Here is a 26,430-nt window from a genome sequence, read left to right as displayed (position 1 = left end):
TGGATGGATAGACAGATGAATGGACAGACAGATGGGTGGATAAGGACTGGCCCCCTCTCCAAGAGGAGGCCTCATAGCAGAGGTTGACTTTTATGTTTGAATGAGTGTTTGGTGTCCAGACGCCATGATCCTATCAAGAAAAGAGACATGGAATATGAGAAGATCCATTCTAGCCCACTGCCTCCATGCTGCCGTAGAAGGTGAAGAGCTCCCTCACATAAACACTCTCTTCCTTCCTCCTTCTAACGCTGTCACTCCTTGATGCAGAGGGCCTCGGGGGAGGAGCAGAGCCGATTACAATTAAGACAGAATTGCATTATGGAAATGAAATCCATGAGGGTCGTAGAACTCAGTTGCCTGCCTCTGGGAAGAAGCTAAATACCACAGATGGGAATGTTTAGGAGCTTTAAAAAAAAAAAAAAAAGGCTTATTTGGGAAAGTGCTTTCCTTGGATCTGATTTTGTGTCCCACTTCCTAAAGAAAGACAAGAATCCCACCAAATCTTTTGTCAAAAGGTCCTCAGTAAGTCCAAAATATCTCCACAAAGGCAGCCCAGAGGTCTAGCCAGAACAAAAATGTAACTGGTCTCAATGGTTCTCACTTCTTCAGTCACAGGGAGCTCAGCTAGAAAGGACTTAAACACAGTAATTCATTCAGATTGCTCTGCCACATTCAGGGGCCACCATTCAGGTGTGGATGTGAGGAGCTGCAAGAGTTGAAGAAAAAAGCACTGGGATTGCATTAGTGGGTCAGTAAATCTACCAAATAAGACAACCAGAACCCTGACTGTCCTTTATGTGGAAAGGAAAATAGACATTGCAGGAATGGATGGATTCATCTCTGCTGAAAATTTTTTCTCAATTAAACTTTTCATAAATGAATGAAAAGTTCCACTTAAAATTCAAGGCTTGTCTGCAAGAGGTTTTGCTCAGTGGATAGGAAAAACATTAAGCAACAAACTGAGGACAGGACATTATCTGTGTGAGCATGGGGCTTAGAGGAAGTGAGGATCAGGACCAGGTCTCCCTGCACTACAATGGGCCTGTCTTCTTGTTATAGCTTCATCCCTGCTGGGTTTCTGGGGCTGCTCACACTGCAGAGCTTTTGCCCTGGACAGTCTGAGGGTCTTCTGGTTTGAGCTCCTGTCTCCAGGCAAATGATTAGCTGATAAAGTTATGCACTAAAGTTTAGGAGCAGTCTAAGAGGGAAGGAGATGGGGCTGTGGCCCCAGGCTTCACCCTCTCCCTACCCTCTCCCAAAATGAAATGGATTTACTGCAAATTCACAAATTAATGGACTGGAAATCTCTGGCATCTAGAACAAGTTCACTGGCAGTTCCCATGAAATGAGTTCACAATACCCACCTTCATCCTCTGGTTCAGGAGGCTAGCTGGATAGCGCCCCCTACTGGGACACTGACTCAATACCCGGGAACTGCACCTCTACAATGGGATATTGGGGGCAACCTGCAGAGGGTCCCCAGGGACTTTCCTGTGACTCCACAAACATCTTGAAAGAAACACTCACCTCACAAGATCTCTGGAACTTGAGCCTCTTGCTCAGTAAACCCGGGGAGCAGACTGGCGAAGCCTTCTTGGCCTTTCAACGAAAAAGTCGTTTGTTCTCTTTTGCCCTGTGGGAGGCAGAGAAGCAGCTGGAGAAGGACAAGGAGGGGCTGCCTGGGAACCAGCAAACCAGGAGCCAAGACCGCCCCTCCCTGCTGCTTGTTCTGGCCCTCCACACCGCCAAACGCCCAGCGTCACCATGGCTGCCCTCTACTTCCACGTGTGCATCTCCCAGCTGTCCTGAGAACTCCTGAGGAGGAACACCTGCTCCCTCCCCACCCCCAGCCCAGAAAAGGGCCATCCTGAAGGAAGGAGGAGAATGTGTCGTGGTGCACTTCATGATCGAGAGAGGCCAGGAAGAGGGAGAAGGCAGAGGAAAAAGAAAGAGCCTTTATACACGTAGAGAGATGAGGTCAAACCAATTGACTTCTGTCCCCTCTGCCCAGGCACTTCAGAGTCAGGTAGAGGGACACAGAGGAAGTGTGGACCTTGTGATTTCCAGGCTTATGTTGGCTGTTGCTGTGTGTGGAATTGCACTGGACTGTTCAGGGGAAGCTGAGAGCCCATTTGTGCAGGGAGAGTGTAAGCGTCCTATAAGCCTTGGTCTACACGAGACCAAAGCTGACTGCTGTCAGACATTCTGTATTCAACTATTTGAGGGAACTGCATAGACCTTACTGAAGGAAGAAGATCCTACAGTTCTAAGAGCCTCCAGAGAGATCTAAGAGTTCTCCTGCACCACCAGGAAGACACTTATTCGTTCTGCCACACACTTCAACAGCTCCATCAGGAATTCAAATTGGGAAGGTGAGACACAGTTGGCCTGGCCTTACCTTGACTGGAATGGTGCTTCTCTTTTGCAGATTGTACCGCCTATTGCCAGCAAGGCATCTTCAGTGCTCTGAGCAACATGGATCCATAGAGCTGCCATAAAGTCAACCACAAATACTGTCTAAAGTATGAGACACTTGGCCTGGGAGCCCTAACCAGCCAGGCATTGATGGGACACTATTGGATGCTGCTCAAACTTTAGCACATTCATCTTAGAAGCCAAAGGAAGACCTAGCTCAGTATTCAAATTGGCAAGAGCCATGGTTAGAGGTTCAATGGGCTCCTCAGACTCTCTAGGATGAGCTGGGACATATTTCCAAAAATGCTGCTAGAACCAGGTTTAGAGACTAAATAAACAGACACCTTCCAAACTTTTTCTGAAAACCTTTCTTTACCATCAAAGAGAAAGGTTTAAATCTGCATTTGAGACTTGATTTATTAACTTAGACAATCAGGGGAAAATATCTGCACATGTACATGCATGTGTGTAAATATGTGTGTTTTTATATTGTGGAAAATCTATAAATTCAAAACAATGTTAACCTAAACTCTTTGACACTAAAATCACTAAGTAATTCTTTTTTTATATATCTCAACTGGTAAGTGGCATGCATGTGTCTATTAACAGTCAATGCAATACAATTACTATCTAGCAAAAGAATCCTTTGTTCCCTGGAATTCCCCATCATTAATTTCTTCTGCACCACTAAGAACATACATCAGGTATTGGCAAAATCTCACCCATAGACCATATCTGGCCCACCATTTGTGTTTGCAAATGAAATTTTAATGAAACTTGGCTATGCTTATTTGCTCACATATTTGTACTACTACTTTTGAGATCCAATAGCAGAATTAAATATTTTGAGCCTGTAAAGTAAAAAACATTTACTGTCTGGCCCTGTTCATCAAAAGTTTTCCAACTCCTACACTTCATTTAAATGACTTTATTATACGTCCATCTAAAATGGTAAGACTTGGAGGGGCGCCATGTAAGTCTATATAGCTCCAGTGAGAGCACAGTAACAAAACTCTGTTTATACAGCTCACGATCAGTGTTGTTTAAGTGGATATGACCTTCTCCTCCTGATGGAAAATAGGAGACAAAATGCAAATGAGTCTTCTAAAAATACCTTCTGGTTAAGGATAGGGGATGGGAGGGGTAGCCATATTGTGTTCACAGAGTGCTATACATGATACCCACGCAAACTGCTACTTTCCATTCTGGATGCCGTGTTCACGGTGTCTGGTCATGGTGATTCCCCCCACGACAGCCACCACATCATCTGCAGGGGAGACTACCAATGGGCTGGACCCCTGAGTGTATATCAGGTCAACAAGAACAATCACAAACATCCATTAAGTGCCCTCCGGCACAGAGCTTGGCAATACCTCTTAGAGTTTACAAGGGGGAAACCACAGAACCCACAAATTTCTGACCACACTGTTCATGTACTAGAGATGTCAATAAAACCTGCACCGTACAAACACAGGAGTGATTAATTCTGATTGGAGATTGGGTTTCATTTAGTTGAGACTTGAAAGATAAGGACAAGGATGCTAGCTAGATAATTTTAGGGTCCCAACACAAAATAAAAAACATGGGACCCTTTGTTCAAAGAGTATGAAGAATTTTCAGACATAGAATATTAAACCTAGTAGGGATCACATGCCCATGAGTTTGACCCAAATGGAACACATCAAAGGGCACTTGATACAGACACAAGGAGAAAAAGCTAGCCTGGGGTTCCTGTCCTGGTTTTTGTTCTCTTTATGTTTGACTCAACTTCTTGGAGTCACTGTGGCCCGTATTCTTACCAAGAAACCTAGCTGAGAAGAAGCAGACATACAAAGACAAGTCAATCTTTTGTTTCCCCTGAAGTTGTTACCATTTGTTTTAGTCAGTCTTTTCACTGCTGAGACTAAACGATCTGACCAGAACAATTATAGAGGATGAAAAGTTTATTTGAGGGCTTACAGTTTCAGAGGTCTCCATCCATAGACAGCAGATTCCCTTCCTCAAGGTTTAAGGCAAAGCAGGACATCATGGTGGAAGAGTAGCAGAGGGAAGAAGCTCACATGATGATCAGGAAGCAGAGAGAGACTCCACTCTCCAGATACAAAATATACACCCAAAGCTACACCCACAATGACCCACCTCCTCCAGCCTCATCCCATCTGCCTTCAGTTACCACTCAATTAATGCCACCAGGGGATTAATTCACTGATGGTGTTCAGGTTCTCATAACCCAATCATTTATTCTCTGAACCTTCTTGCATTGTCTCACACATGAACTTTTGGGGGACACCTCACACCCAACCATAACACCATTCAATAACTGTGTTCCTAAAAGCCTTAGATGTCTGACTTGAGGCCAGAACTCCCTGCTGCCATACCTGGACTATAAGGCCACCTGCCATCAGTTATGACTACCTGTGTGGAGGCCAATCCAGGGCTTGAGCTTCTCCTCGGGCATGTGCCCACTCTGGCAGTGGAGGATGGCACTAAGGAAGGGAAGAGACATGGTGGCAATCCCATCCATGTGTCGGGTTCCGTTGCACATGGGAAGTCCACTAGCCACCATGAATGCATCTCCAATGTTTTCAACCTGAAAACCAAGTAACAAAGAGACTTTGTTTTTCACAAGGGAGGCAGTGGGTCGCAGGTGGGGATAGGGTCAGAGGCCAAGTCCTTGTCACCAGCCCCCATTTTGGGGCGCCATGCTTTGGAACCTCACTCTTGCTGACTTCAGCCCCATCCAAGCAACAGCATTTCTTCCAGTTCCTCACCTTGCCTTGTTTTATCCACAAATCCTCCTTCTACTGAGCCCTCCTCATAGCTGCTGCATCTGCCTCTGAAATGTGACAGAACTGGTGACCATATTTCCCCAACCTAAGACCAGAACCAGCTGGACAGGCAGCAGCGTATTGATGGATTAAGTCAGGTGTGTGTGTGCGCCACACCATATAAAATGTATTTATTTATACACATATAGATCTTGTGTCTCCCCCCATCTGTTCTCTTCTCTCCCAATCCTCCTGATAAAATCAGTCCTTCATTTGTAATAGAGTAATAAAGAAGCAGAAGCTTAAAGCTTCAACCCTTTCCAGATACAATTGTATTTAGCAGAATCCAAAGATGATGTGGGAAAGGTAGAATTTCCTTTGCCACATTAGCCCCGGCAGCAAAAACACTTCTGTCCTGTTGGCCCCCAAATTATACAAAAAAAAAAAAAAATCAACTTTGGACAAGTCCCACCTGCTTCTAGGAAGCCTCTCCCCACCATGAGAAAGCATCCTGCAGAAATATAAAGTGGCTAAATTAGCCCCTGCAAAGCAAAATTGGGAAGATCACTTTAAGAGGAAAACTCCAGTGGGTGCCTTCAGGGTGGTCTGGTTCTGTTGGCAGAGTGTGTGATGTGTCCTGGAAGGCTGTCCTGTCCATGCCAAAGCTACCCACCTCCTCCAGCCACATCCCATCTGTCTTCAGTTACCACTCAATTAATGCCATCAGGGGACTAATTCACTGATTGTGTTGAGGTTCTCTTGTTGGGACTGTTCAGGGATAACCATGGAGGACCTATCATCTCAGCACAGTGTGGATATGACTACGCTGTCCCCAAATCTTGCTGGACCCAGGACCATGGATAAAGGCTCTGTCCTGGGATCATAGTCAGAATAGGTGCCCTTGCAGCTGCCCACCAAATATGTGTGACCACGAGCACACAGTACTGTCCCTGGAGCCACAATTGATCCCATTCAAAAAGTCGGAAAATGCAGAAAGCAGCATCAGCAGCGCCACCTGGAGGAGCCAGATGGTGGCTGGATTTGCTGTCCTCCGCTCAGCTGCATCCCACTTCAGGACTTATTCAGATTTCGCCCTGAGCAGCACCAGGCAGGTAACTGTTGCCACTTCCCCTTTAGCTCCAATCTGAAAGTCTGAACTTGGCAGTGATCTTCACTATAAATTTCTAAGGATCCTAACAGCAGAAGTAACACTTTGGTCAAAAGACAGCCTCCAAAGGAGCACAGGTCTGAGCCTCTGAATCTGGAGGAAAGAAATTCGGGAGGGAGGGGCGGAATTAGCCCCCATAAGATCAATGCCTCTTTAGAAATACGGTCATCATGAGACCAAACCAAGGAAGTACACAGGGCACAACTGGCGATTCCTGACAAACACATGGCACTGAGACTAATCAAACCCTTTGCAAAAGGACGATCGGGAATGAAATATTGAGCTTGGGCTGTGAATCGAGAGGGTCTGCCAGTGGGAACAGAGCCTCCCTCCTGGCTAGCATGAGGCATGCCCACCCTCAATCGTGCACAGGACGAGCAGCTGTGGCTTCACAGCCAGGAGCAAGTTGTCTCACCTTGCACACATTGTAGGTTGTAATGATGCGATCAAACAAACTGTACAAGTCGTTGAAGAGCTCTAATTTTTTTGAACAGGATCTTCTTCATCTCACCTCCCACAAATCACTGCAAAGTTGTCCTCATAGGGCTTTTGGCTTCTGTGGGCTAGATTTGTGGGTACCAAAATCTACTCTCTAGACTTCTTTTGACATCCATTTATTTCTCCACGTGCATTTTCTCTAGAGATCTATTTTAATTGATGATATAAATTGAGGGGAGACGTTGGGAAGTGGAGGTCACATAGATGCCTTTACACAAAGAGTTTTCTTGCCAAGGGCATCTCATTTTCCCCTACAGGTTATAGAGCGGACCTTGCTCTGCAAATGTGATGCAAATGTAATCACTCACCAGTCCACCAGTAAAAATCATACAATCTCAAGTTATTCACATTCAAATTCCAGCCCCCGCTTGGTAGTTCAAGATATACAGATGTAAAGGAATTTTAACAGCAAGTGCTTTTTCCAAACCTTTCCAGAGTGCATAGGTGAAAACAGAAGGTGAAACAATGTTTGAACCTGAAGTCACCCTTGCAAAAGGATTTGGAGGTACAAACGATGGACTTGTGGAACCCATGCGCCATCTAGTGGTCACTCTCCTGTTGCTGCATCTTCCATATAAAAGTCAAAGGTAGAATGTTTCCTCTGATACACCAAAGCTAATCCAATCCAAAAAAGGGGGGAGATAAAAGAAGAAGAAGAATAGACAAAAAGTGGAGGACACAAAAGGAAAGCTAGGAGGGATGGGTTAGGGAAAGATAGTGGAATGAATCTGACCTAACTTTCCTATGTGCGTATGTGAATACACCACAGTGAATCTCACCATCCTGTACATCTAAAAGAACTCTATTCGTGATTCCTGTGGATTCCAGAGAGTTTTGCTCCTATTTTCTTTAACCGGGTGTATCAATTACATGCATGCAAAAATGTTTGATCTCTTTTAGAAGAAAATGGCATCCTGTTCGGAAAATAACAAATGAAATAATCCCTCTGAGTGGGTCCTCCTGGTGCTGCTGCTGCTCCCTGAGTTTGACAAGACCCTCAATGCTCCAGAGAGCCTGGGCAGTATTGTAGACAGGAGCTCCTCCACCTCCACTTCTCTGCCATCAGCTGGCCGGTCCTCTCTTCCAGTCCTTCCTCCAGGGTCAGCATACTCTTCCAGCCTGCTCGTCATACTATCTGGTATGCTCACGTGGCTTTTAAAAAGTTCAGGTGTTATCTTCTTCCAAACCACAGGCACAGTGGAGCACAGCTCCCAGCTACATGCTCCAAGAAAACATTTCTCACCCTTCAGTTTTCCTACTTAACGGTTGCCAATGGACAATGGCCATGAGGCCACTCGACAGAACAGAGCTTGTCCCTTCCAGCCTCATTCTTCATTTATCTGAGCCTCGGTTTACTCATCTGAAAAGAGAGGATAGTAAAAATAGCTCGCTGGTCTATTCTGAGAATTTAGGAAGCTTATGTGTATAAAGTGCCTAGAGGTGAGTCTGGCACCCAGTGGCCCTCCCCTGACTTCCCAGCATGCTCCCTGCCAGGGACATGGCCAGCTGAAAACTGTAGATGTCAGGATGGGTCATTCCTTTTAGATTCCCCAACGTAAAAGGGCACATCTAGATCCTATAGGTTTTTGTTCTAGAAGGTTCTTCAGAGAGAGCGTAAATGAATCTAAACATTACTCATTTCTAATGACGAGACTAAGACTCAGAAAATGGACTTGCCTTAACATCAGGACCATATTTTCTGAGTAAGTACATATCAATGGACCTGAGACATATCTTTATATTATTTAGCTTCATTTAATCATCCACAAGTGTATGTGTGTGTATCACATTTTATACCATGAATATAAAATTTTTTCATTCATCAATTTTAAATAATGTTTAAAATTCAGAAGTTAAAAAACGATTATGATCTGGGAAATGCAAAATAAGGGCCATTATGTTAAGAATGCATAGCTAAATGGCCAAATTAGGAGCAGACAATTGACCTCCAACCCAGGCTCCTTCTACCAGCTGCTCAAACTACCTCTAGCATAGTGACATTTTAATGTATAAAAGTGATACAATTATCTGATGTGAAGGAAGCTACTATTGAGAAAAATTATTTGAGTTTCATGTATAACCTTACTGTAGGGTTGGAGGTGTAACTCATTGGTAGAGCACTTGCCTAGCATGTGCAAGGCCTGGATTCAATCCCTAGCACCACCAAAATGAAAGATGAACAAACTGCTTTTAAATTGGTGAAAAAATTTTTATCCCACAATCCAATCTCAATTGATTAGGTGCAACCCTTGGAATGCTGATCTGAAAAAGATGCTGAGGTCATGTCAAAACTCCCCGGGAAAGAGAGCCTTCATCGATTAGTGATGTCTAAAACGAACAGAGGGAATTATTCATGTCTGGCTCATTTTTATGAAATAAAGGGAGAATTCCTCATTCCACTCTTGTCAGCACCTATCACAGTGCTGTGTGTGTGGCAGGCACTGAGTCAATATATGAAGAAGGAGGAGAGAAGGAAGGGAGGGAGAGTCTCAGGTCTTTCTAAAACTGTCCTCCAACAACAGAAACCATGGCTCTTTGAAGAATCGGCTGCTCTTGTACAGTGGCAGGGGATACAGGAGAGGAGCCAGGAGCCCTGTGTAGAAGCAGAGAGTAGGGATGCGCTCAGGAATTAGACAGAACCCACCGCAGAGACTCTGTGTGGAAGAGACACAGAGGCCACCTGGAATGTGGATGGTCAAAGATGGAACAGTTAGAGCAATGAGATTATAACCCAAAAATAGAATATCCATGAGTCCACTCTGATAGAAATAAATAATTGAGAAAATGGATCAACGGAGCAGAGAGAAGGATTCCAAATAATTTGGTAGGTACTCTGCCTCCCGCCTCACCCTTCAGGTGTGGGCCACATGGTAGCTTCCTTTCACAGAGGACGGTGTGGCCTCAGGAGGTGAAGGATGACTTGACATGAAAGAAATCCACAAGCACCACCTCAACCAGTGATCAAGGTCAACATCAACTGCCACGGCCAAGTTCACAGTACACCCTTGATGTGATACCAACAAAGTGACAATGTACCTCTACCGTCTTCCTCCCAACATATGGAACCCCAGTGAGAGAGCTGGGGGAAACTGGACAAATCCCAAAGGAGAGAGACATTCTACAAAATACCTGACTGGTACTCCTGAAAAAATGTCAAGGTCATCAGAAAAGGAAAGTCTGAGAAGTTTTTCCAGAGAGGCTTAAGAAGACTCAATGCAACAGGATACCCTGGACGGGATGTTGGGACAGAGGATGAACATTAGGCAAAAACTGAGGAAATCCAAATAAAGAAAGTCCATCTACTAGTATAATAATATATATATATATACATATACATGTACATGTTACAAAAAATATATATGTATATATACATATACATGTTACAAGATGGTATGTAAAGATGATTTTGTTTAAGTCTATATGTAAAGGCCTAAAAATATTCTGAAAAAATAGATGTAAAGTTGTACTCTGGGAAATCATGTTTTACTTCCTAATGAAGCATAACTCAAGGGACAATAATGGTATGGGTGACAGAAGACAGTACTCATCTTCTGTCGTCCTGAATTTAGCTCTAAGAAATGCCAAGAGAGTTGACAAAATGATAGAGGACTCTGAGAGCCCACCCATGCCATGCTCCTTGGAGGACATGAGCCTGTACCTAGTGACATGTGGCCAGATGTTTCCCACGACCATCTTCCGCAGTCTAGTACGCATTTCGGTATCCTTTCTTTTCCTTTGGCAATGGACATTACACTCAGGTGGGGTGGGGGTGCGAATACAGATCTCTGGGCCCACCCCCCATTTCCAGCCAAGCAGGTTAGGAGCAAGGCCTGGGAATGAGCATTTCTGACAAGTTCCCAGATGAAGCTGATGGGTTGGTCCAAAGACCAGGAGGACCAAGGCCAGCGCTTCCCACACTGCGACTCACCTGGAAGCTTGATGGAAATGCACATTCTCAGGCCTCAGCCCAGACCTACCTTGTCAGAGACCCTGAGCAGGAGACTCAAGCACCCTGTGTCTGAGCAAGCCACCAGGGGATTCTGACACCTACTAGACTTTGAGAACCACTGGCCTGCTGTGCATGAAGGACTAATATTTACTCAGTTCCTGGAGGCAGGTTTGTTTGTAGGGAAGTATAGGAAGTTAATAAAAGACCTGTGTTGGTCTATGAATTAAGTACACACTGTAATTTTCCTGGTTACAATACCGAGTATACACAGGGCCATGTGACTGGATCTCACTCAACATGGGAAGATGACACTGAGCAGGAATGTACTGATCATCCACAGAACTCTCCCATCCCACCCTTAGACCCCAACTGCAAGATGGGATCTGGGCTTAGGGATCTTATGTGGGCCTCACCCACATTGGTCAATCAGAATCATTCCAAAGTCAGATGCTCCTGGATCTTGAGTTACCTCCGTTTCATTTAGTCACAAATTAGAAACTGGAATCTGGTTTAAAAGCAACTGCATAGACTCACAGGGCCTCCTAATTTTAAGTCTTCAGGGAAGAGTTGATTTAAAGATGAGACTTGAGATAAGCCAATGAGGATCAACTAGGAATGATTTCCAAGATAAGAAAAAATGTAAAAAGAAAAAGAAAAGGAAAGCAACCCTCAAGAATGAAAGATGGGCTGGGTTTACTTAGAATCTCTCTCTCTCTCTCTCTCTCTCTCTCTCTCTCTCTCTCTCTCTCTCACACACACACACACACACACACACACACACACACACACCTACACACCTATCCCCTCTCCAAGGCAGAGGTTACCCCTTTTTAATTTTTTCATTTTTGCGATGCTGGAGGTGGAACCCAAGGCCTCTAGGCAAGTATTCTACCACTGAGTTGCACCCCCAGCCCAAGACAGGGGTTCTCAGCCTGCATTGCTACATACTAGAATCATCTGGGCAACTTCTAAAACCTTGATTCCCAGGAAGCAATGACATCAAATCTCCAGGGCTGAGGTATAGGCATCAGCATTCATTCAGAGGCAACACAGCAAAAAAGAAGCCTGAACACATTCTTTGTACATGGACATTGGAGCAGCACTATCACAAATTTTAAATATATGTATCTCTTTCATTTTATAGGATATAAATCTATCCCACAGAAACGCTCAGCCTTGTGTGCAAAAATGCAAGATTAGTCATTGCTGCAACCTGTACAAGCCCCAAATGGGAAGCAATCAAAATGTGTATCAGTGAATGATGCATGAACATATCTCACGATGAAGACGTCTGTAGTTCTTAAGAAAGAATGAGGCCGATTTGTATATAGGAATATGAGGTGAGGACTGTCCAGGCAGCAGAAACAGCATGGGCGAAGGGCCTGGGGTGAGAATGTGTCTGGCACTGTGGAGGCACATGAAGGGGGTTAGTAGGACTGAAAGGGGTGAGCCATGGAAGATGGAATTAGAAAGGGGTGGTAGGTTGAATGGTGGTCCCCAAAGAGACATGCCCACGTCAGAATCACCTTATTTGGGAAATGGTCTTTGTAGAAATAATTTAGAATCTGTGTTGAGATCATCTTGGACTATCCACAAGGGCCTAAAGTCAATGACGAGTGTCCTTATGAGACATACAGAGAATAAGTTCACAGAGAAGGAGGCAATGTGAAGACAGAGGCAGGCCTTGGGACCATGTGGCCACAAGCCCAGGAATGCTAGGGCAGCCACCAGAAGCCAGAGTAGGCCAAGAACAGAACAGAATCGTCCTCAGAGCTCCTGCGGGGAGCTGAGCATGGCTGACACCTTGAATTTGGACTTCCGGCCTCTAGAACTACATGAGCATATGTTTTTGTTATTTCAAGTTTCCAAGTTTATAGTCAACATCACGGCAGCCCTAGGAGACTAACACCAAAGGCCACCTAGCAGGTATTTAGAGACCTTTGGTGGCTTCAGGCCATAGGAAGGATTTTGTCTGAACTTCCCAGGTGGGAAGCCAGAGAGGATTTTGAGTAGAAAAATGGCCCATTTTCCCATAGGGTCCCCCTAGCAGCTGGAACAAGCGTATGATTGAGAGTAACTCGATATTTGTTTTAACCAATGTTTAATTCATTTTCTAATTAAAAGAATATAAATTTTTAAAACAAAAAGGGAATAAATTACAAATTAATAAAACAATTAATTAAAAAAAAAAACATTCCAAAGCTAGCCCACACTCCCCAAGCCTCCCCGCAGATTCTCCCAACTTCACCATCGGGTGCCTCATCCAGGTTGCCCCCATCGAGGGCGCGTGGTCCCGGTGGTGGATGAAGTCCCTCAGGAGAATGGCAAAGCTGCAGACGTCTGGCCTTGGGGTGCCCGATGGGCAGCTCTGGGCAGCTCGGGCTGTTCAGTGAGCTCTGCAAGGCCCTGGGTGTTGCGTGGAGAGAGAGCAGACTTGCAATACCAAAACCCCCCCGGGGCTCCTTGGGGAGGGACAGGGGAGCAGACAGCGTCCAGCCCCTGAGAAGGCAAACTGGACCCTGTCTGAGTGGAAGAGCAAACAGGGTCCCTGGGATGCCCATGGAGAAAACAGCCAGGAAGGAGGCACCCCGGCAGGTGAGTGGTAGCTGGTGTGGTTCCAGGGTGGTACCTGTGGTCTCCACCTTCTTCCTTCTCCAAATTGCCTATATTTGTAAAATCTCATGTACCGAGGGAACATCCGCTTAACATAAATTAATTGTTTTGAGGTGAATGATTGGTGATGTTTAGCACCTTCACCATGTGTGCAACCTCTTTTATTTTTTTCTTTTTGGTGATGCCGGGGATTGAACCCAGGGCCTTGTGCATGTGAGGCAAGCACTCTACCAACTGAGCTATAGCCCCAGCCCCCAGCCTCTTTCTAATTCCAAAATATTTCCATCATCCAGAACAGAATGCCTTACCTATCAGTGCAGTCTCTTCTGGCCTCCTGCCCCTGGTAACCATCATCTTCATTCTCTTTCTTTCTTTCTTTCTTTCTTTCTTTCTTTCTTTCTTCCTTCCTTCCTTCCTTCCTTCCTTCCTTCTCTCCCTCCCTCCCTCCCCCCCTCTCTCTTTCTTTCTTTCATTTTTTGGTACCAGGGAATAAACCCAGTGGAGTTTAATCACTGAGCCACATCCCCAGCCCTTTTTATATTTTATTAGAGACAAGGTCTCACTGAGTTGCTTAGGGCCTCACTAAGTTGCTGAGGCTGGCTCTGAACTCACAACCCTCCTGCCTCAGCCTCCCAAGTCTCTGGGATGACATGCGTGGGCCACCGTACCCAGCTTCATTCTGTTTCTATAGATTTTTCTACTCTGGATATTTTACCTATCTTTTTATTTGCAGTAGGTCTATAGGCTTATATAATTATAGGTTATTGTCTTTAAAATAAAATATATTAGGGAGTGAGGAACCAGAAGTGGCTACCAGCAAGCAAAAAGTCCCCCCTTGTTTTTCTATAAGACACCATCCTATCCTGTGGCACAGAAAGTTCTTCCCATTCTTACAGAGAAACTTCTGCCGGTATGCTGTTCCAGCAGAGAGGGGGGCTGACCTGAGGACATTGAGTTCAACGCGACCCAAGAGACAGGTGAGAATCAAGGGCATTCAATTAACTCTGGGCAAGTAGGGAGAGTCACTGAGCTCTGCTTGCTCATATGGAATTGGAGGTGTGGGTCTTGCCTTGATATGCTCTTCAGAATCAGCTGGGAACTTTGACAAAACAGCCCAGATGCCTAGGTGCCATCTCCAGATTTTCTGATTCAGTTGGTGAGGGGACCGGTCAGTCACTTAGAAGACAGAGAACTACTGAACTTGCCTGGCAGATCTGATAGTCTACACTGAGAGCACAGGAGGACACAGGAGGGGACAGAGAGGACTAAAGAGGGGCAAAGGCAGCTGCAGGTGGCCCACAGAACAGGACAGGAGCCGGTCTCCTACCTCAGACCTCACAGCACCAGCTCAGGCCACTGGTAGGACTGGTTTCCCCCCCTCGTTCTCCTTGGGTGAATGGATCAGGGATGGTTCCACACCCTCCGCTGAGAGGAAGGCAGCTCTACTGCGTCAAGGAGCAAAGACAGGGCAAGAAAGCCCCGGGCACTCAGTAGTACAGGATCTGCAGGGGCTACCCAAGGCCTCGGTGGTTTTCTTGCCGTGTGTCCTGTATGTCCAACTGTCCTGCAGCTCACAAGGCCCAGATCCTGACAGCTTCACTTGCATGTAGTCACATGCAAGTCACCAGGCAGCTGGAAGGTTCCAGGTTGCCGTGGGACCCCAGTGCACTCCTGTGGAGGAACAGCGTGCCCTGCAGGGGTGACCATGAGCACACGAGGCAGAGCAGGTGCCCATGGGCACTGATGAAAGCAGCAGAGGCAGACAGACAAACAGAAACACAGACAGACCGACCTAGGGCAGGGCAATGTACCCATCTCTGTGCTCTTCTGGTGAACAACCAGCTCAGCCCCTTGTCCTTAGAGTGGAGCTGGGGGAGACGCCCAGGAGGAGAAAACTATTTCTGGCTCCTTGAGGAGGAACCAAGAAGGAAGACTTGCTTAAAATAAATACAACCTTGTGGACAGGTCCTGGGTTCAAACCCCAGCTCCACAACTTAGCAGAGGGCAATTTATTTTATGCCCATAAGCCTTATTCTTCTTTTAAAAATAGAAGAGACCATGATACCTACCTCATAGCATGGCAGAGTAAATGCAATAGTACAAAAGAAACACCAGACATGGTGCATGACGCAAAGTACCCAAATTAAATTATGTTAAAACGCTATATAAGTGTGATAAAAAGCCAGGCACAGTGGTGCATGCCTGTAATCCCAGCAGCTCAGGAGGCTGAGGCAGGAGGATCATGAGTTCAAAGCCAGCCTCAGCAAAAAGAGACGCTAAGCAACTCAGTGAGACCCTGTCTCTAAATGAAATACAAAAATAGGGCCGGGAATGTGGCACAGTGGTTGAGTGTCCCTGAGTTCAATCCCTGGTACCCCCGCCCAAAATATGATATAAAGATTATTAATCATATAGAAATACTCTAAGAATTATTACCAACATATTACAAATGATATATTATCACACACACCCAAAGGTCTTGTTTGAGCACTTTTCAGGAAAAAGCAATAAAATGAGGAATACTGAAAAAATTCTTCTGTCATTCACCATGTTCTTAGTGTTTATATGCTATTATTATTATTATTTATGAAAAAACACAAAAAGAACACTGGAGTCAGAAGACCTATGTCCAAGTCCCTTCAAGCAAGCCACTTCTCCTCACTGGCTCTTGTTTTTCCCATCTGGGAGATGGGACTTCCCAGATGCTTAAAATTGGCCTGGGAGCTTGATAGAAATCCAGGATCCCAGGCCCCTCCCCAGATGGGCTCAGACTGCATTTTAGTAAGAGTCCCAAGGGATTCATATGCACATGACAGTCGGAAAAGATTGGTCCTGGCCTTGCATTCCCAAACTTGGCTGCACATTAGAATCTTCTGGGGAGCTTGAAGAAGAACAAATACACAATGCTTGGATCCCAGACCCAAGATCAGACATTAGCTGCAAATTACAGATGTGGGAGAGAGAGTACCTGGGCTACAGACTTTTGCTGCAGAGGTGAGGCTTGGTGGCTGAGGAAACTCGTTCAGAAAGGGAGGGGGACTGTGCAGGGGGCCTTCCCATGAGCAGAGCGAGCCTCGAAGCAAGGTCTGGGGAAGAGGAGGAAAATAATTGTTTTAGGGGGACGGGCAGGAGAAGGGATCATTTTAGACAATGAAAACAATCCCACTAGAAACATGATTGGAGAAACAGATGTCTGGATTCCTCCAGAGGCCCCAGACCTAGCTGTGGTAATATGAAGACCAAGGGGGACAGGGCCAACTGCCTTTCAGAAGCCCTATAACAGCCAAGCGAGGCGGACTCTATCTTGTTTGGTTTTCCTTACCTTCTTTGTTGGCTTCACTGAGTAGGCATTGAAATAATATTCACTCAACATTTCTAGCTCCGAGGACTTTTAGGAACGGATGTAAGAGCTGTGTAGACCTTTAATTGGAATCTCCGGATCATTCGTTTGCAGAACTCGGATGGGAGCTGGTAGAAAACCAACAGCCTGAGCATGCCCCAGGTTCAGGGCGAGCCTGGAGATTTTCACCGGCACCTATCTGGGTGGCCTGGGCCCCCTCACACCCACTTCCCCTAAGAGGTGTCAAAGCCGGAGTAAAAATGACAGTGCCTCTCTCAAGGGACATATTGGGTTTGTGTTTTATTTTGTTTTGTTTGTAGTGCTAAACTCTGCCAGGTACCAATCTAAGGTCCTCATTAAACTAACTCAGGCAGTCCTCCTAGTGATCCTAGAGAGGAGGGGTATTGCCATCTTCCATGTGAGAAGATGGAAGAATGTAGAAATTCACCTGCCCAGTCCACCTCGCTGGCAGTAATGAAGCTGGGCTGGAAATCAGACTACAAGACCTGGGACCTCAACCGACTCCCAGCTCCCCGAAGCCTGTGAAGGTCAGAGTGAGGAGTGACAAGTGTTTCCTTTCAGATACACTTTCCCAGAGAACCTCATACTATAATATGGGTTTGTAATGCACAAATAAATAACAATAAATCTTACTTTGAGCATATCATACCAGGCACTGCACAAGGCACACTATACAGATTATCCCATTCATCCTTCTCTGAGACAGATAGAGATGATCCTTCTGTTTCACAGTGAGGAATTGGTCAGGGAAAGACCTAGGTCAGATGGCCTTCAAAGCCCAGGCGCTTCTAAATCCCTAGGGTTTTCTGCTCTCTGTGTCCCGAGTAGAGGAGGGTGGGTCAAGGCACACTTACTCCTCCAAAGCCACCTGAGAAGAGGGAGGGAAGTCATGCAGGGGCCCGACTCGGCAGCCCTGGAGGGTGAGGCAAGGAGGAATGTGAGGGGGACGTCCCCTGCAGGTTGTTGCTCCCAGGAGCAGGGACTATTATTGCACCTTGGGCCTCTTGGGCACCAGCTGGAACAGTGCTGACAAGCTGAGTCTGGGCCTGAGCCCTGAGGCCAATATTGCATTAGAAATATGGGCTAATGCACAAAGCAATAAATAAACACCCAGGAGAGTGGATTCACCACCACCTCACCTGACCCAGCCTCCCAAATCAGGAGACCATGTGTGCTCCTTTACCTTTGTGGTTTGTTTGTTTGTCTGGGGGAGAGAAAAGTCGAATCTTGTTTTGGCACTGCAACTCAGCCACACCTGCAGGGGCCCGACTGAAGCTGCCTCTGAAATTTTCCCAGTGAGACTCCAACAGGCCTTAAGTTCCCAGCGTGCAATCCCCTGAGACCTGTGGCCTAACCAAAGCTCTCTGACTGCACAGAGACGTCTCCATTCAACAGGACTGTCCTTCACACACACAGTTTTTCTGCTTCTCTCCTGCCCTTGCCAGTGCCAGGCCCTGCCCAGGCAGGAGACATTTCACATCCTGGAATATTAGCAGAGCCCATTCCACAGGGGCAAAAACAACAAGCTTTGGGATGCTTGGCATCCTAGGAATGCTGTCCCTCCAAAAGATGGCAGGCTTGTCTGTTTTTATTTTCTATCTTGATGGGACTGACTTCTAAGTGTGTTGTCAGAGAACAAATAGAATAATGAGAGGACTCATGATTTATCTGATGGATTTCAGAAACTCTGGGCAGGTCTCTCTCCTATCTGCCAGCTTTGTTTCTTACCCTACTGGAAACTTCTGGAAGGTTCACAGGGCTCCTACCTCTGGATTCTACTTCTGTGTCTTCTAGTACTTAGCAGGGAGGGAGTTAAGCAGGGAACAAAGACACATCCGGATAGACTGGCTGCAGATTCCAATCTGCCTCTTACCAGTTTCACCAGGTGACCTCATTTTTTCCCCCTTGGAAATGGAGTTAATATTAATATTTTTTAAATGAACTGATAATAGTTCATTGTTAATTATTAAGATTACAGTCCAATAGATACATAAATCATATGTGTTTTTTAAAAATTTAAACAGGAAGAATAAAATCTAACAATATCTTATATTTAGTTTTAAATTTTTATTTCAACACATAATCAACATAAAAGTATTAGTGATGTATTTTATATGCTTTTTTTTTTACTAAGACTTCAAAATACAGTGTAAAATTTATACTTGTAACATATCTCAATCTGCAGTAGCTACATTTCCAGGACTCATTACCATATGTTTGACCTAGGACTGGTGGTTACCATATTTGGACAGTGCAGACACATAGGTTTGGTGGGAGACTTCCAAAAGAAAATGAACTTTTTTTAGTACTAGCTATGATAGTGAGGCTGAGGGAAAGGACAGGTAGCTGATTATCAAAGAAAAGGAAATAGATAGATAACACTCCCCATCACCTGATTGCTAACAGCCTCTGGGGAGGGGAAGGATCCAACCTGCAGCTCCCTTCCTGAATTATGGACACTGTGTAGGCAAGATAAGAGGAGGAGGGGACATGGGAAGAAAGGAAACCTGAAATCTATAAGGGGGCATTTAAATCTAAAAGGCTCCCTCCTTTCTGGAGCAGTATCTCTCTCTCTCTCTCTCTCTCCTCTCTCTCTCTCTCTCTCTCTCTCTCTCTCTCTCTCTCTCTCTCTCTCTCTCTCTCTCTCATCTCTTAAAAAAATGTACTGTCTGTTCTGTCTCTTAAATAAAATGTATTTCTGCTCCTGTCTCAGCATTTCTCAAGTGTTTGATCCTAATACCAGGGGAGTGGGAACCCACCTAATACTAATTTTCAAGACTGGTATCAAATGACACCTCTAACTGTTCATCCTTCCTTCCTTCCATTCATCCATACCTCCAACAACTAGTTCGTCCATCTGTCTATTTGTCCATCCATTCACCCACACAACCCATCAGCAGAAAAACAATTAGGCAACATTAAGTGAAAAACTCCCAGGCGTTAAGATCTATACTAGACAATGGTCAGCCAAAATTAAATAAGATCCAGTCCCTCTTTTCACTTAAGAGTGTTCACAGGCAAAGAGAAGTGCTTATAGCATAAAAGTTTTGACATGTGCAGGAATTTGATGTTTATCATGGCCCTCGAATCAGTGTTGTCTGTGTCCCTATAGAGAGGTCAGGATGGGCCCTAAGTTCAAGTGGGCTTGTGTACATATAAGGAAATCACGTCAGGACTCTAGTGCACCACCTGGAATTGCTCATACCTTTGGGTTCTATTGAAACTGAATTTTGTAAGGTGAAGTGCACATAAAAACAAAACAAAACAAACAAACAAACAAACAAAAAACAATCAATTTAGAACAGGAGGCTTCCTGCACCTTCCAGCCCTGGAATCTCTGGGACTCCCAGAGCTACTCCGACAGCTTCTTCATGACCTTCCCTTTTGTGGTCAGAAATTGATACCTTTAAAAAATAAAAATAAAAAATAAAAAAGATATGTCCTATGTCATTTTAATAGTTTGTCCTTTTTTTACCTTGAGCCAAGAAAAAAATTATTTAAAGTAAAACTACTTTGTCATGCTGTTTTAACCATGTGTATTATTTATAAGCGTCAGGAGATAAAAGAATAAGTATTTTTATGTTCATATAACATAGATTTTGCCCAGTTAAATTTATCCAGAAAATTGTTCTCAATGTGTAAACTGTAGATGGGAGAATTTTAGTTTTTGTAGCATTTTGGTAATGATTTGGGATGGAAGCATTCTATATAAGCCCAAGTTGTATAGTTTTAAAACTTTCATGTTATAATACCACGGTTCCATTAACCAACTTTGTGCATAGCAAAATGTTTCCAAGGATTTCCTGAAGAGGTGGTAAGAAAGCAGCCCTGTCATGGGCTGTGTGCTATTTCAGTTGAAAATGTTGTGTGCTTATCAAGCTCACGGTCATAGAAATGGCAATTAAGCTCTAAAAATGTCTCTTGAGAATTCCCTATTAACACTGGAGACTAGGAAGCGAGGCTATCTGAGCAACAATTCCATGTTTAACCTCCTTGTGCCTTGTTTTCACAAATGTGAACCGTGGGCAGTAGTAGTCCCTCTGACAGGATGAAAGGCTCAAATTAAGGCATAAATTGGATATTGCTCAGGCCAATGCTTTCCACTATCCCACAAATGTTCACCCACATATAATCTAATGACTAAATGGTGATTAATAATAACATGATTACACCATTTTCAAAGGAAACCCTGGTTTTAGGAAAGTTTAACTAAGGCTACCTTTATGTTACCTGATATGAAAAGAAATTTCCTTCCTGGCCTGTCACAAGTCCTAAATATATGTTCCATTTTAATCTGATCAGAATCACTACAGAGTTAAGAAGACATGAAATATTTTAATCACAAATGGAAGTTGTCCAAAGGCTTTAGATGGAATGCACATAAAGTTGCATAAAAGATGTCTAAATGCTGCAAAAATGGACTGAAATATTTTGATGATATCAGAAGAAGAAAAGCCAAGCAGGGTGTGTTTAGGATGCAAATTTAGAAAAACAAACAGAACAAGGATTAGATTGCAGCTTGTACGGGTCCTGGGGTGTCAGTATAGTGGCTTTGGTCCTGGGCTCCATGTCATGCTGCATGCAGGAAAGAGCCTTCCACATTCTTGGAGAAGATGGGCACAGCCGAGGGACAACCTGGGGACACCTCAGTGGTTCAGCATCTTTCTATCTTGCACATGTGACTGGGAATGTGATGTAGATGAAGCTCTGTGTTCCTGTGATATCATAGCAGTCTTCTTTGAAGAGTTTGAAAGAAGATACCTCTCTTCTAAGAATAAACCAGAGCTACCTTCAGGAATCACTGGCCATCCCTGTATATCATGAGCATCCATTTTCAAGGACAGTGCCATGAGTCCCCTCATGATGGCTTAAACTTGACCTATTTCCAAACGCTTCTTAGACCACTCCTTATGGGACACCACATTTTCTGTTGACTCACTTAAATATCATCTCCTTAAGCTTTAATTTTCGTTCCTTAAAATACCAGTTACTCCAAGATACTATATGACTAAGTAAGTTGGAAAATTCTTCTACGTGGACTCCTTGTCTTGGAGAATTACCATTTGCATCACTGTTTAGACTAAACTTATCAGTGTTTTCTAAACTTATCTGTCACCATGAAAACACAATAAATATTTAGCATTAATGATGTTTGGGATAGTTGATACTTAAGTTCAGGATTGTTACATTGATGAAAAAAGAGAATGTACATTGTTTCTAATGTCTAAAATGTAATAAGGGCTCAATAAAGGCAGAGTATTATGACAAAGATTAGCTAAAGGCCCTGCTTTATCCAAAGCAATGCACACAAAAGAAGGCTATGACTCATCTGCCAGCTGCTGCTGGGTGATGCTATGGAAGGGGAGATGGTTGTTTCATCCTTTTCTTTTTATGTGGTAAGACATTTGGGGCCATTGGACAAGGTGTTGTGAATCCAGGTGAGCACAGGGCTACTGGCCACAGCTGATAGCCTACACGACACTCAGGCACCTCAGTTTCTGGTAGGGTGGGCAGGAGGTGCCACCTCTGACACTCGGTCCCAGAAGTCTACACCAGCTGAACCAGGACACACCTCTGGTGCCCCTGGGTCACTCTTGCTGGAGAGGAGGCAGGGTGTCATCAGAATCCATTGCACATTGCTTCCTACTCACCTCCTGATGCCAGTGGGTCTCAAGTCCCAAGATCTCTGTACCATGACCCATGGTCCTGGTATCCACCCACCTTATTTTCTAAAACCCCCCTGATGAGGCTAAGGAAGAGTCTCTCACAGGAGTCCTTTAGCCTCAAACAACATGTCTCAAACAATCTGAATCCACAGGAAATCCTGACTCTGGGTCTTTCCAGAAAACTGTTGCACTCTGGGAAAAGCATGAGGCCAGTGGACGAGATCCTAAGGGGAAGGAGTGCTGTGGGGGAGATGGAGGTTGGGGGTAGATCACTGCTCTCAGCATGCTTGCCCAGTGGTGGCCTGTTATCCTGTGCCCAACTGCTTTGGCCTAAAAGAGCATGGTTTCTGTTAACATTCAGAACGTTAGGCAGTTTCCCTGCCACCGGTCCAGCCAGCACCAATGGGTCCTCTCTCAAAATTGGCTTAATCTATGAGAAACGCTCAATTCAGGGAAGGAGGTAGAGTTTTCTTGCCACCGTGTTGCCAGCATATTCTGGGCATGATGGGGAGGCTGGAGATCTGATTTCTCACAAAAAGTGAATGACATACATTAATGAAAATGAGGCTCAAGGGATGATGAAATAAATTAAGACTGCCTTCCATAGAGTCTACACTTCAGTTTGTAACACGTAGGGGTGAGGGGTTTTAAACATGACTGTAAAACTCTTTTACATGATTCCCATCAAGGTCTCCTGCCTGGAAACCTGGATAGACTGTCATGTACTTCAAACAACGAAATAGGTTGGAGGTGATAATAGGTGGCCACCAGGGCTGTTATGACTATCAGGCAATGAGGCCTCTGCTATCAAGTTTTATGCTCAGCTATCCTGAGGCTGAACCACGTTTGTGGGGAGCACAGCTGCATGGACAGGACTCACACATGCAGTCTGATTGACAGTCCTGCTGAGCTCAGTGTGTAAGTCATCTCATCCCTATGCCAGACAGGTGAATGAGACTCCCAATGACTCTAGTTCCAAGATGTCAAGTCCCTCTCACATTTTTGAGTCTTCCTACATGAGATACCAGGGAATATGAAGCAGAGGTGTACCTGTATCACTGCCCTCCCATGTTCTGCCCTAATTTCTGACCAACAGAACCCATAACTCAATTGATATTTTTCACTACTAAGTTTTGAGGCAGTTTGTTATTTAGCAATAGTACTCAAAACAGATTTTGATGGTAGTGGAAAACCCTCCCACTCCCATAGTGGAAAAGCTAATGTCCTTGAGAGAGAAAAAAAATTATGCTAAGTAATTCTTTTTTTTCCCCAAGGTTTAAGGCTTAGCTTTGTAACATAAGGGGGCAGGTTTTATGCAGAATGCATTTGCTGTTTGGTTCTCTGCACAAACCAAACACAAGTGAGACAATGTGTATATTTGTTTTTCTATTAAGAGTAAAACAGTATTCCACAGACAGGATTAAAGTAGATGAAATAAGCACAACTATTTAGACACAAATGTTTCAGTGTGTGATAAGGTATTTTATGCTGTCAAACAACAGAAATATCCAATTACAATTTATTATATGTATCAGGCACTGCTCTAGACAGTTTACATCCTCCCAGCCAGCCAGCCTGCCATCCACCTGAGGCAGGGGCAAAAGACTGATAGTTGATTATCAAGGAAAAGGAAATGAGCAGATAGCACTTCCCCATCGCTACTTTGCTTACGCCTCCAAAAGAGGGGAAGGGTTGCACCAGCAATCACCCCTGAATGGCTCCTTTCCTGCCTTTGGGGCATGTAGGCTTGAGAAGAAAGGAAACCTAAAATCTATAAAGGGGCAAGACACTCCCATTCCCAAGGGCACCAGCTCTGAGTGCCCTTCTCTCTGGAGGAGTTTCTGTCTCTGGAGATCCACGCCGGTCCCTTGGTTCAGTGAGGCTTGTGTCCCCATGAGATCAGGGCAGAACCCTTGGTTTGGTGTGGCTTCAGTTCTAAGGAGATCAGGGTGCGGCCCTTGGTTCAGCATGCCTTACGAGGAGAGCAGCACAAGCTTGGATTCAATGTGACTCGCTTCGTTATTTATCTTCCCTCCTATTTAGTTGATGATGGCAGTGAAACATTTTAATTCCTTTACCTCCCATTTTGGGTATTCTCTACAAGCAATTCTTTGTGGTTCCCATGGGGATTCCACTGCACATGGAAAAGATGCTGCTCTGGTGTGAACCCATAGCAACATGACATCACTACCGTACAGATGCGGCTACAGTACTTCTCCAACCCCGGCCCCTCTGTTACTGATGTTAGTGTTATGTATGATATTTATTCAATACAATAGGATAAAATTGGGGTGTTTTGATATATTATTCTTACATCATATAGAAAACAAAATTAGCCTTAGATTTTATGATTGTCATGAATTTGCTTTATCAGAGAACTTTGTCTTCATCACGATCTGAGTTCCTATCTAATGTCCTTCAGTGTAACCTGAGGGACTCCCCTCACACAGGGCACATCTAGTGGGGAAAATCTCCTTGGGCTCTTGTTTATTGCATGCTGTGATTTGAAGGTGTGCTTCACTCCAAAATTCCTGTTGACAATTCAGCCTCAATGTAACAGTATTGAGGGCTGCTTAGTCCAGGAAACCCCAGCCCCAGGGACGGGATGTGCAACTTAAGAGAGCTTCTCCAGCACATGCAACGACCTGGTTCAGTTCCCAGCGCTTCACACACACACACACACACACACACACACACACCTTTTTCAACATGGCTACAATGATGTACGGCTGTATTTTATTTTTTTATTTTCATTTTTTTTGTCTCTGTGACCAAAACACCCAACAAGAACAACTTGGAGGAGGAAAAGATTCTCTGGGGCTAACAGTTACAGAAGACTCAGTTCTTAGATGGCTGACTCCATGGCTCTGCCAGAGGGCAGGTGATCCCTCATGGGGAAAGGGCCCTGTGGAGGAAAGCTACATGGTTCAGGGCAGCAATGAAGCAGAAATTCTGAGCGTAGATATGAGGTCTTTCAAAGCTACAAAGATATTACAGATTTTCAGACTCAAAATGAAGACCACTGAGTATCCTACAAATTTTAATTTCTAAACAAGTAAACATGGGCCCCCATAACCCACTGAAGCAAAAAACCTTCCAGAGTCCTTTCTTATTCCCATTACGAAAGTGGGAAAGGTCCTGGAGACCCAAATGTGATGACCACTGAGGTTAGGCCCAAGTGTGCCTGGGTTATTTCTGGTTCTGACCTCACAAGGAGACATTGCGAGGGAATTTCAAACTGCAGTACATACCAGAGTGGCTACAGCTGGGTTTTTTTTCTGTAAGTACAGGAAGCTTTTAGTGGTGAGCTGTTAGATTCCCAGATAGTACCTTTGGTGATGGTTGGTGGTTGGTGGCTGGTGGTTGTGGTCTTTGGATATTGGGGTTTTTTACTTGTTTTTTCCCCTTTTATTTTTTTGCTTTTGTTTTTTGTTTGTTTTTGTTTTTATTATTTTTTTTTAAGCTAGCATCCTTGTTCCGGTTCAGGATGAGCAATCAGAGTAGTGAGAGTAGCATAGTGCTGCAGGGGCAGAGCTCCTGCTGTGAGTCTGTCTTCACAGATATTATATAGTCCTGTAAGACATTAGGGCAAGGGGCTTTACTCGGGTGAAACTTGCCCTCCTTCTGCTCACCAGGACAGAGGTTGTGGTAAAGGTCTTGGCAAAAGTAGCTCGAGCTCCCTGTTCCTCTCTGAACCGGAAATGATGGCAGACTTGGAACATCCAAATGTGATCCAGCTCTTTCCCATCATTAAGACCAATGAGTAGATCTACCGTATCATGGAGCATACAGGAGGGGAACAACTATGAGACCTCGGCCCAGAAACTGACGGCATGCAGGAGGAGGAGGCCCGCAGACTGTTCAGGCAGATGGTGCCAGAAGGCATCTTGCATCTGGACCTGAAGCCTCTGAGAACGTGGTGGTGGACGCCAGCGGCAACGTGAAGCTCATCGACTTTGGCCTGAGCACCAGATTCACAGCTGGGAAGAAGC

General features: G+C 44.8%; 1 non-coding gene and 1 pseudogene across 1 annotated transcript; both read right to left on the bottom strand.

Moving 5' to 3' along the window:
* Positions 1-1,528: 1,528 nt before the first annotated feature.
* LOC101976418 (guanylate cyclase 2G-like) overlaps positions 1,529-26,430 on the bottom strand; it is a 54,152-nt pseudogene continuing 29,250 nt past the window's right edge.
* Trnav-cac (transfer RNA valine (anticodon CAC)) lies at positions 13,588-13,658 on the bottom strand. Its single transcript has one exon. It is a non-coding gene; the product is annotated as a tRNA-Val (tRNA).

Source organism: Ictidomys tridecemlineatus, chromosome 1, assembly GCF_052094955.1.
Source record: "Ictidomys tridecemlineatus isolate mIctTri1 chromosome 1, mIctTri1.hap1, whole genome shotgun sequence".
NCBI lineage: Eukaryota > Metazoa > Chordata > Mammalia > Rodentia > Sciuridae > Ictidomys > Ictidomys tridecemlineatus.
The sequence above is the reverse complement of the archived record's forward strand: the minus strand, read 5'-3'. Positions and strand labels throughout refer to the sequence as shown.